General features: G+C 41.0%; 2 long non-coding RNA genes across 2 annotated transcripts in view; both read left to right on the plus strand.

The window, feature by feature from the left end:
- LOC118170270 overlaps positions 1–9579 on the plus strand; it is a 29620-nt gene extending 20041 nt beyond the window's left edge. The window contains exons 5-6 of the long non-coding RNA XR_004752613.1: positions 2643–2752; positions 8911–9579. This is a non-coding gene — a long non-coding RNA (uncharacterized LOC118170270). The remainder of the gene's footprint in view (positions 1–2642; positions 2753–8910) is intronic.
- Positions 9580–10468: 889 nt separating this feature from the next.
- Positions 10469–18273, plus strand: part of LOC118170271 — a 43863-nt gene continuing 36058 nt past the window's right edge. The window contains exons 1-2 of the long non-coding RNA XR_004752614.1: positions 10469–10532; positions 11675–11836. This is a non-coding gene — a long non-coding RNA (uncharacterized LOC118170271). The remainder of the gene's footprint in view (positions 10533–11674; positions 11837–18273) is intronic.

The following is an 18273-nucleotide window of genomic DNA, read 5'->3' on the forward strand; positions in this document are numbered from 1 at the left end:
GGCAGTCAGCAGTTCCAGCCCTTCCTGGAGAGCAGAACTTGCCACAGCTGTCGAGGCAGCAGTCACCTCTGCCACGTGAAAAGCATCTCCAGTACTTGCCCCAGCAGAAGGCAAAGACCTCAAGGTGCAGTTGGGATGAAAATGTGCTGCTGTCAAGGCTGGTGGCCACAGTGCTAGCCATTTGCCAAGAAATTGCATAAATCTGCCAAGTAAGTAACCATGGTATTCCAGCCTTTTGAAATCGTTATAGTGAATTCTGACGTGTTGTAACAAAACAAAACAAAAAAATAAATATATATAGAGAGAGATTTGGAGGGACATAATAAAGGCAGGCCCTCCCTCCAAATCTCTAAATAAAAGGGTGGCCTTAGGAGGGCCCTGTGCCTTGTGTGCCAGCAGTAGCCACAGAAAAGGGTTAGGCCACAGGAACAAGGCAGTCATTTAGTATTTCCTGAGTCTTCGTGCTGTTTTTTTGCCACTTGCAGCTCCGACTTCCAAGTCAGAAGTACTATGTTTTTGTATTGATGATGCTGATATACCACCCCTTTATCCAGTCACTGTTGGAATGGGTTTCGGTTGTAGGATCTGTAGCTTTCTGCAGTATTTGAAGTACATGTCTCTGTTTATTCTAAGCTTGTTACTTCCTGACTTCATTTGATGCCTTTTAATTCCTTCTGCTGTGGCTCATGCTACTCTCAAAAGTAGCAATGGTCACCTAACTTTTGAACCAGTGAGATCAAACCAGTTTTAACCATGGGAAATGGCTGCTTCTGGCTTCACATGCACAGAAGCAAAACATAGCAGTGCACCTCACAGACTGTTGGAAGACCAGCATCATGCAGATCACCAGCCCCGATGGTTCTTCTGTGCCCCAGCTGAAGGATACAGGCCTGCATTTACAGAAATGTAAATGTACTAGATGCTGTTCTAGAAGCAATGTTCCAGAAGCTCTTTAATTATTGTTTTGTCTACTGTATTTAATTTCCTAGTACATGAATCCCTGTCTTGAGATAGTTTTTGTTATGTAATTGCTGTTAACGATTAGAGCTCAGCATTAATTAAACAGATCAGTTTTCATTCTCAGACATTTTAGTTAAGATGCCTTAAGGCTATTAGACTGGGAGGGGGTTCTTTTTTTTTTTTTTTTTTTTTTTTTTTAAGCATGTCTTCATTAGAGCTTATGTTTCTTTTATCTGCAGATGAGGCTTCTCTGCTTTGCACTGCAACATCAATCAGAGTACTATCACATCCTCCCTCCCCGCCCCCCCCCAGCAGAAAGCAGAAACTAAGCTCCAGTATTTTATTAGAGGCATAAAGGGTGCCTAGTGATACAGTTACAGCTCATACCTTTGTTATTTTGGTTCCTGTCCTACTGGCTGATTTTTGAATCATGAATGATAGTAGGATATCGACATACCAATTTTACATCTTAATCTTAAAACTAGCTGTATGACATGCACAGGTGTCTTCAGCTGAGCTCTGTTGTTTAACAACATCACTTCCTCCTTTAAAGTTTATTCTGTGATAAAGCCTCTAAATGGACTGCGTATCGTAACAATTGCAATTTTTCTTTAAATAAAAACCAAGGAAGTCATTGCATATGTTTGGATGTCATGTATAACACAGTATGAAAAATGTCATTTGATAACTCCTACTTGCTGCATGTGACTTGCATGTGAGCTACAGCAGGCCCTGATGAAAGTCATCCAATTCTGATATAAAGTGGTGGGAAATCCATCACATTCCTATGTTCCTGTAGTTAATTATTTTCATCGCTGAAATTGTGAATCTTATTTTGAATCAGAGACTATATGTTTTCAGATTTTTGGTCCCTGAATCTTTTTCTCTGTCTGATGTATGTAAAGTTCCCTATCCTAATGGAAATCTTCACTATCAGAAATAATTGTAGGTGCTCAAGTGTTATGCCCAATTTGAATTTCAAAATAGAAGTGATTAAAACTCTGTATGGGGAGGTTTGAATGTTCTAGAATTTCATGATTTTAGTAGGTAGGACATGATTTTAGAAGGTGGATTGCTTCTGGAATGAGATAAATGGTACAATCTTTAAAGGGCAGGAGTTGGCTCTGTAAGTGTACGATCAGAGGATCTCACTGAATGAGCAGGGCCAGGCTGATTACATGTCCTATGCTGTTTACACCATGCTTTTCCAGGAATGTAGGCTGTTATCTTCCTATTTCCTATTTTGTTGCTCATATTATTTTCCTATTTTATTTTTATTTCCTATTGATCTTTGGGGTAAAGATGATAAGGTTTGATGGATCATTTTGTGCTGGATAAAGTATATATAGCAATGTGGACATCTTGTTAACTGGGTATTGTGCTTTATAAGGTGATCTGATAGCCTGTTTGGTGTGAACTTGCTGACCATACTGTGCATGGCTGCTTAGAGTCTTGCCTTAAGTTGACTTTGAAGAAACTACTAAGAGCTTGGGTGTGGCTGTGAGTGTAGAAATGGGTCCAGATTTTCTGCTCTTTGCAGCAATATTTATCCTAAGAGTTCTCCAGCTGACACCAGATTCCCCAAAGTGCCTTAGCTCTTGTGGCTCATAGGGTATTGGGAAAGAAAAAAAATATAAAAGCAGCAACAAAATACAACCTTTCCTTGGTTTTCTGAATATCAGGTGACAGAGGCCACCAGCAAGAAACAAATAAGAGAGCTGACAAAGTACTCCTGAATGCCACTGTCCAGCCAGTTCCAAAAGTGAAGCATTGTCCTTGGCATTACACGTTTGTAAGTACTTTGTCTTCCTTTGGATGGCTGTAAATCATTTGGCAAAATTTTCCATTTCCTTACTGATTACTGATAAGACAGTTGGACTAGGTGATCTTTGGAGGTCCTTTACAATTGAACTGTTCCATTCCATTCCATTCCATTCCATTCCATTCCATTCCATTCCATTCCATTCCATCCTCCTTTTAGTCATGTTACATAATACAAATTACAATTTATCTCTTTTTAGTTTCAGTCCACTGCATCCTGCTACAACACGCAGAGCTTGGTCAGGTAGTGCCCCTATTCACCTCCTAAACACTGATGGCTACTTGTAGCTGTGCATATTTTTAACCTTCTCTTTAATATCCCCTCATGCACTGGTCTTTATCTCATAGAGGAGATTGTGTCAGAGTCATTAGCTAAATGTTGGGTTTATTTTTGTTTGTGTGGGACAAATACCCACACTACAAGGCTGGGTTACAATTTCATCTCTCTCATTACCAGTCTTGATGTTCACACTTTCTTCATTAGCTAACAGGCATGTGGTATAGTGAAGTTGAAAACGAGCTGAACTGGGATTCTGGTCCTCGCTTTGCCCAAATGCCATAACCAGGGCAGCCTTCACCGTCATGGTCTAACCCCAGGGGCCTTTTTTAAGGCTCAATTAAGTCAACTGGGACCATTGATCTAAAGTGATGAATTGGCTTTTCATTGCTCTTGTGGGTAAGGTTATTCAACTGCTTTGCAAAATAAAGTCCTCTGGATGGAAGTAATGGCCAGGAAGATAATCTCATCCTGATTCCCCGGTATCTCTTTCCTTATTTGAAAAGATTTATGTATGTGATTTTTTTTTTTCTTAATATCATTTCCCTCAGAAATGAAATTGTAACCAAATACATTGTGATACAGGTTTCAAGGCTCATTTCCTTGGTGAATAATCTTAAATCTCTATTGCTTTAATTCTTTAACACTTTCAGAGTCAGTAAATTACAATTTGGTGACAGCAGTTTTTGCTTTTTTTTTTTTTTTTTTTTTTTTACTGTAAGGTGTCTTCATAATGAGGGGACTGCAATGATAAAATAGTTATCTGGTATTTTAAAATGATCACTTATATGTGTTTTACCACATATTCAAATGAATTGATATAAACAGTGTTCTCTGTTTAAAAGGAGATATTTAAAGCTCTTAGGAGCACAGCTGGCTTTCTTTTTTTTTCTACCTAATCAGATTAAGTGTAATATACAATGCTTTTCTGTAAAGAAAATTGGAATGTACTTCTCATCAATTTAAGAGGAGCCTGTGGCAATGTTTAAAAAAATTAATTAAAAGTTGTTCTGTTTTGAGGAGCCAGCCTGAAGCATGGATCCTCCTACACACGTTTACATTTCTAAAGCTTGCCTGTGAGACAAGCAAGTACTTCTCTGAAATGCTGCAATCCTGTTCATTCACACCAGTGGTTTGCACTGTTGGCAGAGCAACTGAGAGTAGTGGGGGACTGGCCATACTTGAGAACACTCCAATGTTACTGATTTGGTATTTATTATAAGGCTGCATGTTGAGTTCCCCTCTTGGATCAGGAAATTTCATCAGGGGAAATCAGAGCATTTGTAATTAAGCCTCTTTAATGAGATCCATTGCAGGGGTTTCTAGGTGTTTGCTGTATCACAAAAGCAAACCAAACAGTAGACCAGGCAGAAGAACCAGAGAGGAAAAGGCCAGTCCAAAGAACAATGCAAGTTGCATGTACCTTTGGAAAATCAACTGGGACTTTGAAGATCTGCATTTCTAGTCTCAGTGCTTCTAGGACATGGGCAAAACATTTGATCCCACTGCTTTCAGTAGTACCTGTGTCACTGAAGATTGTGAGAAGCCATTGCTACCCTGTCAGCTGACCATTTGGTGGCCAGAAAAAAAAAGGGGCGGGGGGGGGGAAATAAAAAAGTTGTTCGTAAGGGCACAAAAGGAACTACTGCTCTCACAGGTAGTCAATGGTTATTAAGAAACAACATCTCTAATTTTTTATAGGGCTTGATGCTCTTTACTTGCCTGAAGACTTTTCCTTCCTTCCTTTTTATCCCAAGGAGTGATTGTGTAGTTGAAATGTGTGATGTCTTGCTGAGAGCAAGGGGACTAGACTATGTTTTCATGCAGACAATGCAAAGAATGCATGAAATGAGAAATCAAATAGGTGCTCTGACTAAATTCTGTAGGTCTAGTGAAGGATACTTCTTGAAGAGCAGTAGGTGAGGCAACAAAGTAAGAGCCAAAGAAATTGAGCAGCCTTGAAATTGCTCTACTCTCCTCTTCATGTTCCTGGGGCTAAGGACACTACATTTACACTGAGCAGTGTTCTCTCTAAAAGAAAACTAAATGGGGCATGAACAGCAATTCAAGTCCCCGGGGAAATATAAGGAAACTAAATCAGATTGAGCATGTAGGAAAGAATTGTCAAAACCATCCCAGGTGATAGAGTTATGGGAGAACAAGGAAGGACATAGACAAATGTGGAAAGGAGAAATAAATGTTGGGTGCTGGGAAGACTCCTGTGTCAATCCAATTGGTACCAAGGGCATCCTGACCTTCCAACGCAGGAAGAAAGTTGTTGGAGAGACTTGTGGCTCCTTGTCCTCAGCATCTTCAAAAAGCAAAGCTGAAAAAGAAGTAGGTAGTTAAAAATGAGAGCTAGGTAATTCTGACTGCTTACTAAATGAATGTCCTAGTCCATGATTTGCATGTGCCAGGTGAAGAAGCAGATGAGTGTATTTTCTGGTTACTGTGGAATGAGATGTTATGTGATGTCACACTGGCCATTGGCAATATGTGTGTGTACTCAGGTCAAGTAAACCCAGCCAAAACAGACTCACTCCTCTGCAGTCATTTCTGGTTTAGAACAAGGAATATTTTATGTTCCAGACAGGGGTCTCAGTTAAGGACTTCCTACTCATATGCTATCCACAGATCCAGAGATAGAAATCAGTGCATCATTTGTAGCTATGATTGTGAGCAAGTTAGACTGCACAACTGTAAGAAAAGAATTCTTTGTCAGTGAAGTGTATCCCTTTCTACTGGGCTATCTCAAGACCTGTATCTCATCTAAGTGCCACCTGTCTTTTGGCCTTTGCCAGTGGTGTGATTTTTCCAACAAATGCAGCTGTGAGTATTATAACTGAGAAAAAAAAAATACTTTCTGGGGAATGAGAAATCTCCCAGATGGATGACAATAGGTAGTCTGTTTTGTGGGAAGAGCATCACTAAATCATAAGGGAAACCTTTAAATGGTATCTTTGGATGAGAGGAATGTTGGGAACAAAAGCAGCTATGCCCTCCTTGTGAGGCTACTTAGAGATGGCATTTTGAAGAAAACTGCCTATAATTGAAAGAGACATAAGAGAATGATCATGAAAAAGGAGCACCCTGTATGTGTAAGCAAGCGGGTGCAAAAATGAGAGTGGCAAATTCCTCCTCCCCTTCTCTGCTCCTCTATCCACAAATAAGTTAAAAGATAAATTGTTTAGAAGGGAATAATGGACATGATGAATTAAAATTGAAGTAACAAAGATTAGAGAAACAGGGCACAGAGAGAAAAAATAAATTAAAAATACAGCTGACTGCCATTGTGTGAAGATCAAGATCCATCATCTAATTGTGTACTCTCTAATAAGTAGAAGGAGTCGTATTGCAGATGGGTCTCCAAGTTACCGTGTGATTATGTTCAGAGCTGGCTGCAAGCTGAGAAACCCCTCTTGCAACCAAGTCCATCTACAATGAGTTTGCATGGGATAGGTAAGTTTTTCTTTTCCATCTGAACTTGAATACATTATCTGACCTGTTATTGAAATGGAAAGGGAATTCCATTCCATTCCAAAAAGAAGCATCTAATCATCTTGGATGAACTGCAGTGACAGTTTACAGCTTTATGGTTCTCTTTCCGTTTCATGTCTCTAGGCAGTGTATAAGCAAGCCTTCTCCAGAATGTGCTTCTGCTACAGAAGGACTGGTTTTGTTCCCCACAGGAAATGGGAGAGTGGGGAAAAAAATAGTTACATTTGGAAGGGAAAAAGAAAAAAAAAAAAAAAAGAAAAAAAAAAAAAAAAAAAAAAAGGAAACTCTTGTTTTTCTCTGGTCAGGACACAGCATGGAATGGAAAAGGTACAAAAAAGGCAAAGAATATATACAATTCCTGCAGGATAAAGGTCTTGTCTCAGGCAACATTTACTCTCTGGATGAAGGAGATGAAATCATCCCAAATGTACACAGTGCTCTGTCTCTTCTTTATACCCTTTCCCAGAGGTGCAGTCTGAGGTGTTTCAATCCACAATGGTGGTATTAAATTGCAGAGTACAAGGATTTTCCTGTGCTTCCTTCTCTGGTGGAGAACAGTAGGCCACTGAGTAGGTTTTAGCAGCATGGATGAGCTCTTCAGTATCTTCACACAGCACTCTGAAAAAGGGGTTAGAAGAGGGAGAATCACTTCAATTGTGTTCCTTGTCTCAGATGGTTGATTGATTTACAAACACAGCAGATCACATCTGCCAGTGCCAGCCCAACAAGCAGTTGGTCCAGTTAGATGTAGAAGTGGCTCAAAATTACCAGTCTTCATGTTTACACTGATCGGTTTCGTTAAATATTTATGTCCAAGATGCTGTCCTCCTCCAGAAAAAAAAAAATAATAATAATAATAAAAATCAGCTGTCATTTTGATTGAAAATAGCGGGGGACTACTGTGTTTAACTGATGATTTGGCTAAGCAAATTTAGCAGTAAAGATTTTTATAATACTTCAACTTTTCATTAAAAAGTGGCAAATTAAAGGTGATGAAATCCTGCTGAACTTCTCCCCAGCTTTGCTGCTGTATTGCTTGGTTCTAGGAATTGCAGCGAAGTTAGCTCTAGGCCATAAAGCCCTCACACCACAGGGCTGGTGCAGGGCTTGTGTGTTCACCACTTGCCTTGTGTAATATAACTGCTGAATTCAAAGTCATGGAAGCATGTTTAGAAAAAATAACTTTGATATGTTTAGCATAAATCTGTGAACCAAATAGCCTTTCAGCTACATGTTGTCCAGGTATTTTAATGCTTTCATTGTATTTGAACTTGCAATGCAGTGCTTTGCTGCTTCTCTGTTGCTGTAGCTGTCTTGAAGGAAGAATTCAATCCAGCCTAAATTCTTGCTGTTGGTACATTGCTGATTTCTAAAAGGAGAGAGCAAAGGTTGTTTTCAGAGAGGTTTCAGAGGAGCGTGTTTATTACATGTATTTCAAGCAGATATTTGCAGCCAGTAATGCACCTGCTTACCATAAATACTGAAGTAACAAGATGTCCATAAGGCAGCATGATTTTTTTGTCCATAGTATTGTATAATCATAGAATGGTTTGGCTTGGAATGGACTGTAAAGATCATCTAGTTCCAACTCCCCTGCCATTGGCAGGGATACCCTCCACTAGATCAGATTGCCCAAAGCCCCATCCAACCTGGCCTTGAACAATTCCAGGGGTGGAAGTGTTCTCCTAGACTATGACTGTAACAGTACAAAATTGGCTGGCCTGGTGTTTGGGTAAGAACAGTATTTCAGCAAACGGTTTTCCTGAAAGCCCCAGCATTATATATTTAGTCCCTATCAAATCTCTGAGATTTTGTATATGCACAGATGCCTTTTAAAAAAAATAATCCCCCGAAACTGTCTAAATATTTCCCATGCTTGCTGCTTCCTGCATCCAGCCAGCCACTAATGCGCTCTCCTGCACATCGCCATGTTTATTGCAGCCAGTCTCCAGACTTCATCCAGAGAGAACATGCTGAGAACAGGCTGAAATATTTTGGAATGTGTACAGAGGCATGAATTAGATCGAACCAGACTACACAATAGGAATGACCCTTCCCTTAGAGAAGAGGGCTAACTGCTGTCTGTGCTGAGATCAAACAGCAAGAAGAGGGGTTAAGAAAGCTGAATTTTGAAGTAATGGGGTAATAGGAAAATATATTCAGAATTAATGTATTCATATAAATATTGTACAGTAAATTATTTGCCAAATAGCATTCATTACTCTGCAGCAGAGGTCAAATAATGGAGAAAATGTATTTGTGAATAAATTATTCAACAATTAATGCAAAATATAGTGGCTAAATTATTCACAGAGACTAATTCAAACAGTTCTAATTCATTTCCATTTTGAAAGCGTTTCTAGGTACATCTACATGAGCATTTCAGCTGGGGTCATGAGTGCTTTTATGAAGCATGCAGTTCCAGCACGTGTCACTGCATGGCCTCAGATCTGGATTTGGGGCAAGGTGGATTGGAAGATGCCCTGTTTTACCCACCCCAGCACGGTGAGCCCAAGTGATGGGAAGAGAGTTTGAATGGGAGCCACTGTCTGGAGCACTGCTGTGGTATCAACCCATGGCTCCTGCAGCCAGCAGAAGCCATTACTCCTGCCTCTGCATACTGCAGATTGCTGAATTTCATTCACTAAGACCTGCATGGAGCCTGATAACTTTTGTTTAACTACATAAATCCATAAAAGTGTTTATTCTTGACTTGAAGACACAAATAACCTATTGCTTTCCTGGGCCATTTCTCCTAGTGTTTGACTAGCTTGGTATTGAAAAAGAAATCTGCATATTATTCTTAAATTGAATTTTCTTTCAGGAATAGCTTCACTGGAAGTCATTATGCTCCTTCTTGTGAACCAATTTTTTTTTTTATTTTTTTTTTAGTGAACCAAGCCCTCTCTGCTTGTGGGTCTTAATATACCTTTGCAGTTGAGTAAGTGGTTTGACCTGTCAGCTTCAGCCTGCCGGATCATTTCTTGGTCCCCAAAATTATGGATCCTCTTTGCTTGGTGTGTTAGAAGGTAAGCAGACCTCCACAGGGTATTTAATTGTCAGTTTGACTGATAACATAGACCTGGAGTAGTGGCACTCCTTCTATTCTATATAGCCTCTTTGTTTTTTTCTAAGGTGGGGAATCCTCAGCCCCATTTGGATGATGTTGTAGCCAATCCCTTCACACAGAGCCCCCTGACTTCAGGTTGATTTTTAGGGGTTGGTGGAGAAATGCATGTCTGAAGGACTGCGGGAGGAGTGAGGATTCCCTGGTGCTGCTGTGATGTCAGTCAAGTTAATAGGATTGCAAGATGGAGATAAGAATTACATGTGTATTAAGGAGGTTAAGACATGTCAGTAAAGATGACTTAAAAAATGTCATTTTCCACAGTTAATTGCAGTTTATAGTAACAAGAAGCAGTTCGTGCTTCCTTGAGGTAAAATGTGAAGGCAGAGGAACACAAAAGACAAGCATTTTGTATTCACACATTTCAACACCCTGTTCCCCTTGGTAGCAGTGAGCAGGCTGTCCCACCAGCTATGCCCACAGCTCATAGGCACACAGCCGACATGGGGCACTGGTGGACTCTGGCTTGAGGCCATTTTTTGGTTTGAATTTTGTTGTGGTGAGTCAAGGTTTCTGGGCACCCTGCTGAGGATTTGGGCTCAGAAGGGATTTGCACACAGGTAGGCCCCACCACAAGGCTGGCGGCCATTTTGTGCTCCGCGCAGGGGCAGGCTGCATGCCGGGCCTGTTTGAGGAGGGGGGGACATGAGCAAGGCACTCCTGAGGTAAATGGGTGCCTTGGGCAGCCCATGCTCCATCTGCAGCTGCAGTGGGGTTGTTGTAGGGCTGATGGAAAGAAATAGAGTGAGACGTGACAGGTTATCTAATGCTGTGTATTAAAACACAGAGCTCTGCAAGATCCGGGAGCAGGCTGCCGTCTAAGGCATGAGGAAAATGGTGTCGGAAGAGGTAAATTTATTTCTGTTTGTGGTGGTTTCCTTCCTCAGGAAATCATCAGCAACCTGTGATTTATGGTGTCTGCCATCAACAAGCTTTGTTTTCCTTTGAAATCTGCCTACTAACACTGTTTCCAAGTGTTAAATACTCCTAAAACCCCAACATTTTAAAACCAGACATTTTGCCAGAACCACATATGCATGTTCAGAAGGGCCTGGAAACCAGAATCTTTGTGAATTTTTGGCCAACAGCACAACGTTGTGAGCATTTGTTGATAGCTTCTTCCAACACAGACAGGGCCTGGTGAGTATCATCAAAATACCCTGGCTTTCAGGAACTGAATCTGTGGTATTTATTTGGATTTACTTTTGGGATATGGGATTTAACATAGTCTTTGTTTGATATAGTAGGAGTCTTACCTGAAGTGCATGAACAATTTTATCTTATTCTCTGTTTCAAGGGCATACCATTTTAAAATGGCTGCAGTCTTTCAATTTTCCTTAATAGATATATTTTTAATTTCTTCCATACATCATAACAGAAATTTGGAACAGGTCACTTGTTCCATTGACACAATTTCTTATTCCCACTGAACTAGAATCCCCAAATTTGCAGTATTCATTTAGGCCTTCATTATGTGCCACTGAAGTATAATGAATACACGGATGCCTCAGCAGCAGACCCAGATGCCTTGCAAAATAATCATGGAAATTAACCAGCCCAGGCAGGAAATCTACTCTTGCCCTTACCATGATCCTACTGGTATTAATCAGGGGGAAAAGAAGCTATCAACTGGCTCACAAAGAGTATGAAAGAAATTATTCATTTCCAGTGAGTGAGGTGCTAGAGTTTTCACTAGAAATCTGTGTTCTACAGTCTCAGAAGAACTACAGTTTGTGCTGCTGCCCATACCCTTCTCCCACGGCCACTGTGGGCCTGGGGTGAAGTTTTTCAGCAGGAAAGCCTGAGGACAGGGTCTTGGCACTCAGTGGCACGGGGACACGAGCACCTGCTCGGGATGTGCTGCTTTGTTCAATGCTTCTACAGGAAACTTAGCGTCAACTTTTACATGAAGAAAATGCGTTAGGCTTTGTAGCATTTCATACTGCATTTTTCAGAGGTTTCCGAGCACTAAATCTGCTTTTGTGTTGCAGGTATCGGGAGTAACTGCTGAAGTCTCTAGTGCTACAGCAATGAAATACTGAAATTGGGTGTCTGGAAGAAAAGAAATCTGTTTCAACTGAGCTCTGGCTCAAAAGCGGGTTACCATGGCTTAATGAATTATCCGGTGTTCGCTGAACAACATGTGTCCTTACGTGAAAGGTGAGATAAAGCTACGTTAGAGAAAGTCTCTTTCATTAAGGTTTAAAACAGCTAACCTGTGTTTGCCACATTCTGAGTGTATGTCTGACTGCATTTGGGTGTCTGCCTGGTGATCAACAAGAGATGGCAGTGTTTCTGTGCGGTGACAGCGATTCTATTGCTGGATCTTCATTTACCACAGTGTCTGACAGAAGGGTGCTCTGACTACACAGAAATATACTTTTTATAATCAACTCTAAGAATATTATGACAGACCATTAATAATCTGACAGCAAAGTAACTATTTTTAATGGCTTTAACTGAACACTTTATTTCATCTTTGAACCAATCCTCCCTGTAATCCCATTACTGCAATAAAGGTTTGGGTAGCAGAATACGTACTGCCTTGCTCTGCCTGCAGTGCCTTGATGAGACCTGTGCTGGCAGGAGTAACGTGTTCAGCACTGACACAAAAGCCTCAGGGTAGAATTGACCTGCTGGATCACTTCAAAATTTATTTGAGGTGGTTCAGAATTTATTCTTTATACTTTTACCTTTACTGCTGAAATTTGGCAAGTGTGTCAGCAACTTAGTTAATGACGTCTTAATTAGCCTTGAAGCAATGTCTGTTTCGTTTGGTGATTTTTGTTTGTCGATGCCAGAGGTGTGAGGATGTACACCTGATTTTTAAATGGGGACAGTGAGATGTACACAGTTTGCTCCAGAGTACTGTTTTTTTTCTGTTACTCAAGATATAAAATTTCATGCAGATTCTGCTGACTGAATGTAAATAGTTAGCAAAGTGAATGTGAAGCATTCCCAGCAACTTCTGTGAGCTTTAGATGTGATTTTGCGTAGCCAAAACCATTGGTAAAAAACATTGGTAAATAAGCATTCTTGGTAAGGCGTCTTCTACTAGTCTGACCACTGGTATAGGCTTCTTTACTCCTGGTTTCCGCAGTTTTCACTTGAGAATCTAAAACCAAGTCCAGGGGAAACTTGTATTCTGATCCTTAGATAGAGCTTTTGAAAAATCATAAACAAAGTCACTCCTTGTCTTTAGAGACCTGTGTACCTTTCAGCTAAAACTATGGCACTTTAGCAAGAGGCTGAACTCTACAATAAATCCTTTTTTTTTTTTTCCTGTACCGTGTGCCAGCATATAATGTGTGTATTTGAAGGGGCGGGGGGGAGGGTAATGGAATATTTTGAATGATCATTGGTAAATGTTACATTGTACATGGCTTAAATCTAGAATGTGACAGATACTGCAGCTGGCTGTGATTCAGGTAAGGAACATGAATGATTCACGAGGTTGGTAGAAGTGGAGTAGGTAATTCTTTCATCTTGATCATTTTTTCCCTGAAGCCAAATATCTAGCATACAGTGACAGCTTTGTAAAATAGTGTGATGGCCAGTAAGGATAGGGGGAGCTTAGAAGAGACCTGCTAAAACAGATTTGATTTGGATATAAGAGATAAAGCCTGTCTCTCTTTGTCTTGCTCTTTTTTTTTTTTTCTTTTCTTTATTTTTCCTTTTTTTTTTCTCCCCTCTCCCAGCATTCTCACTGGGCACGCAGGGAATTGTTAGGAAGGAAAGGTAGCTGGCCTCGAATGCTAATATCTCCACTTTGATAAGTCTGAGAGATGTTTTAATTAGGAAGAGGATGCAAAGACTTAGAAGAATGTTGTTACTCATGTAATTTGAAAACCCTGGAAACAATCCTGAGGGGCAATAGCCTGAGGAATAAATACAGTTTATTTATCTGGCAAAATGTAGCCAGACGTAACATATATGTGGGGGTGGCTTGATAGGAAAATAACCTGTGTGATTCTCTTTCATTTGGCTGTTTTCCAGACAGAAGAGCCCTAAAATGCACTTAGCATGTTTTTAACTGCTGCTGCCCTGAACCTTCTCACTTGCTTTAACAATGCAGATAAAAAGCATCTTTTTAAGCTGAGCAAAGCCCATAATCTAGCAGACATGAGATGTAATCCATGCAGGAGTCCATGTGGTTAGCTGGAGGAGAGGGGATCACTTGTTATGTGGCTGAACATCAATACAATTCATTGCTGGAAGCCGAATCTTGCCAGAGAGGCTTCTTGATGCCAAACCTGGCCATACAGGCCCACCAGGGGATTGCCGGTCACATCAAGAAAGAAGGACTGTCTATGTGCCAGCCTTAGTGTAAATGGCATGTTTGGTTAAAGGTTCTGACGTCAGAGGCATCTTGTTTTTGTGATCACCTCGAAATTGCTGCCAGACTCACTACTCTTGATAGGATGATTTAACAGGACTTAAAATTTACCTCAATCTCTGTCTTCACCTCCTTTTTCTTTGCTTCTCTTTTTCTTCCTAAGTCACCCCTCCTTCTTCTACTGTTTTGTTTTGTTTTATTCTCCTGTCCCAAGTTTTCCTTAGATCTAACCTCAGGTCATCAGCACAAGGCTTTCCCCAGGTCACCTTCTTTGCATCAGAAAGAGGAGCTTCATGAGCCAGTGCAAGGAAGGCATTGTTGCCTTCCCTCTTGCCTGCAGTGAGCTCCTCAATACAATGATAAAGTACTTGTATTAAACAAGAGAATAAGAATTTTGAGGCAATAAATAAATCATCTCCCTGCAGAGCAAATCGGTAAACGTGAACAGGGTAAGCTTTAAGCACTTCCAACCTCAGGAACCACAGTGCGCATAAGGATTTGATCCAACCCTGCTGAAGTCAGTGGAAAGAATCCTGCAGGCTTCTGGGAGCTTTGGATGGGGATTTGTGATTTTTGGAGAAATGTGGACTATCAGTGTTCTTATTCCCCCAGCTGCCTCCTACAAAAAGCTAAGCAAATCTCGCATGGTCTGGTTTCCCTCTGATCCCCAACTGGCACTCTGATCCTGCAGTGGCAGTAGGGCGAGTGGCAAGGTGGATGTTTGCAAATACCAGTAATACCACTTCTCCCTCTTTCCAAATGTTCAGTGTGTTTGAAATATTTTGCTTTCTGCTGCTTGTTAAGTTTTACATTTTGGCAATTTACATTTTGACAATTACTTTCAGTGACAGCACTTCAATCAATAACGTTTACTGTAATTATGAGCTTTGTGAGCCTGTAATACACAATTTTGCTTTTATTCCACCAGACGTTTGTTGGTCATGTCATTTATAAAGATGATCAGAAACTAGGGTTTTCTTTTGGACAGGGAAAAAACTAGCAGAGGTATTTTGAGAGCTTTGGCCTTTAAGGTTACCTTACTCTATCTCCTTTATTGGCTCTGGTCACAGAACTTTTGTAGTGGGATGAAAGCAGACCTTACTAGAGGGAAAGGCATGTTTCTCAGCAAATCCACTTGCAAGAAAGCTCAAAAGCAATTACACTAGGTAAACAAGAAAGGGTGTTGTAGATCTTGTCCCTTTTTCTAGCTGGGTTCTAAATGCAAAGCTGATGGGATTATTTGATTTCGCCCTTCCAAATCCTACTGTGTGTTATCTTTGCAGAATGACTTCTATGTAATCTTTAGTGTGCATAAATACATATTAACAAAACTGATGCAATGAAAGCAAAATGGCAAGCATTGAAAGCAAAGCATTATCATGCAAACATCATGATTTATTTTTTCCTTTGAAGGCTAAGCCTATTGGCTTGTGTACTGCAGGAATTTATTATGTTCTTTCTCCAGAGTGCAGATTCATAAGAAATCTATTGTGATACAGAAGCTGAACACATATTATTGGTTTAAAGGAATGAAGAAAGCTTTGTGTGGTTGTGATCATGATTTTCACCTGATCTAGTTGCATTCGTTCTCCTGATTTCTGTCAGATGTTAATCATAGAGCAGACTGGAGGGATTCCCTGCTTTGAGAGCTCCACCTCTGTTTTCTTGCATGTGTCAGTCCTTGTGAGTCTTGCGGCCAACAGATACCATAAATTTCCCCACCCAGTAACAAAATGCATGCCGTGTATTAGAAGGCATGGTGAGGACTTTCATCGGAGCTTCCCATGGGACAAAATGGGAGTCTATCTGCTTTCTTCAGGGGAGTTCCTAGCAATCAGCAGGAGGAGGAGGAAACGCAAAGAGCTGTGTAGCAACCATGATGACTCTTCATTGCATCCCAACTGCCATGCAGAGGGGCTGTAGTCCCTCATTTTACATACCAGATGTTGCCATGGCTTCTGGCCTGGAGTTTTTTACCTCTTTAACTCCGGAGTGTAACATTTTGGAAGGAAGCAAACAACATCCTCTAGAATCAAATATACAAGAGGAAATTTACTACGTCTCTCATTTCTGCATGCAAAGTAAAGCAAAAATGCTCCAGGAATTAAAAAACTGGGCTACAAATGCTGATTCCATGCTAGTACCAGTCAAGTGCATTACTGACTGAATGAGCATGCCACTTTCTACTGTGTCCAGCTTCTGCCTGTGACTTGTACTGTGGGCATGCAACAACCTCTCCATATCTGTTGTTCAGGTACCAGCATTGGCCTCACCTTCCTTACCCAATTGAGATGAGGCCCCAAAGTCTTATCTAGGGAATGAGAGCTTTACTTCCATGTAAAAGTTGAGGGAATAATGCCTTACATGATTTGTGTCTTACGTTTCTAATTGTGGGTTTGCTTTTAGGTTGGTGGAATATATTGAGGTTTAAAGGCTTGAAAAATGCCCTCTCCTCTGGATTCGCTGGCACATTCATTGCCCACCACCTCGTGGTATGCAGTTTGCTGTATGGAGTAGCAGTAGTGCTATCAGTAATATCTAGTGTAATTAGCATTTCAAGATAGGAACTCGGGATTCAGGCCAAGCCACTCCAATTTTGCATCGTGGCAGTGATAAACATGAAAACTGCACACTCATGACATAATTTCACCTTAGGCTTGGGCAGCTTTCTAATTCCAGCATGATGGACCTTCTGCTGTCAGGGTGGATGAGGGGTGCAGGTCCACATCATGGGCAGGAAACATACCACGAGTACCTCACTGCAGCAACGGCATCTCCATTCTCACGTCATTCATAACTCTGCTGTCCAACTGCATTTCAGTTCAGCCCCGTTTGACATTTAAACATCTCACAATAGTAAATTCTATAAGGTGCCCGCATGCTGCATAAAGTGGCGTCTTTCATTTGTTTGACTCTTGCACGCTGGTAATTTTATTGCTTGAACTCCTGCTCTCGTATTATGAATCAGAAGAAAAAAGGAGAGATGGATCATTTCCATATTATGCCCTTCATAATCATAAATACTTTAATAAAATTGCTTCTAACTGTACTATAAAGTGAGAATGCAGATTTAACAGTGATTTACAAAAGAATTGAACAAAAAAGACCGTGTCTTTCTTTTTTTTCAAATTCTTTATGATGGTTAGAGCACAGGAGAAAGGATTGGAGATGTAATGTTTTTTAACTTAATTGTAGCTGGAATGGAGTTAGAGAGAACACTGTGGGTAAAATAACAATTCAGTCAAAATGTTATTGTATCAAAGCTGGAGGGTTTTGCAAAGGCATATTTATTTCTAGGATCTTCTTGCTGGGGACTCTTGGGTCTGCGACAGAAAGCAGCGTTTTTCACGCTGATCTCAGATGCAGAGAACTTGTGTTGAAATTATTTTTTTAGGATGAAGGAAAAATAAGAGAAGAAAAAAGGGCCTTTTAATTTGCAGTCCTGGAACTTTGGACCTGGGATTTTTGCACTGCAGATGTTCACACGTGTTATTTTAGAAAAACAGGCAAACGTATGTGTCCTCTCGTCTGGCAGGAAGGCACATTTTGGCATCTTACCTCTCACCTGGAAATAGCCATTACTGCCTTCTGCTCTGAGCCTTTCATCTTCTCTGGCTGTGCTGGGGAAGTCTGGGGAGCTCTGGGGGATGGCTGCAGAGGATTCCCAGTACCTGAGGGGTTCAGTCAGTTGTTTAGGAAAGATTTCTGTTGGTATTTGGTTTAAGGTATGGCCTAGGGGACCGGTCACAATTTGGATTCTGTGGTGCGGAAAGGAGGGCTCTTTCCCTGAGGAACCTGAGTCGTAAAGTAGGTGAGGCAGAAAGTGCTTGGGAGGAGGGAAATGCTCTCCTGGTTTTATAGAGGGGAAATGGAGATGCAGAGATATATAACGATCACCTCGAGCTTGACGGGAGCCTGCAGCTGAGTCAGAACTGCAGGTCTAAAATTGGCCAAGGCTCAGAGGAGTCCTTCAGCTCCTTCTCAAGTCTGGGGAGCTCCTCTGCCTGCCCCTCCAGAGACAGCCAGGAAGTCTGGGGGCAGTAGATGCTCCTTTTATGTTTACTGGTTTATTTCCTTATGCCAAATGGAGGTAAGCCATGCTGACTGTCCTAAGGCTCCTGATGAAATATACCCCCCAGGTACTAGCTGTGACACCATGCAGATCAAGAGCCAAGGGTCTTATGTCTGTGCCAGCTGAGGATGGGGTTTCAGAGAAGTGGAGGACAGGGCAGAGTCCTCCCCTCTTCTTGCCTG

The sequence above is a fragment of the Oxyura jamaicensis genome, chromosome 7 (assembly GCF_011077185.1).
Source record: "Oxyura jamaicensis isolate SHBP4307 breed ruddy duck chromosome 7, BPBGC_Ojam_1.0, whole genome shotgun sequence".
Taxonomy (NCBI): Eukaryota; Metazoa; Chordata; class Aves; order Anseriformes; family Anatidae; genus Oxyura; species Oxyura jamaicensis.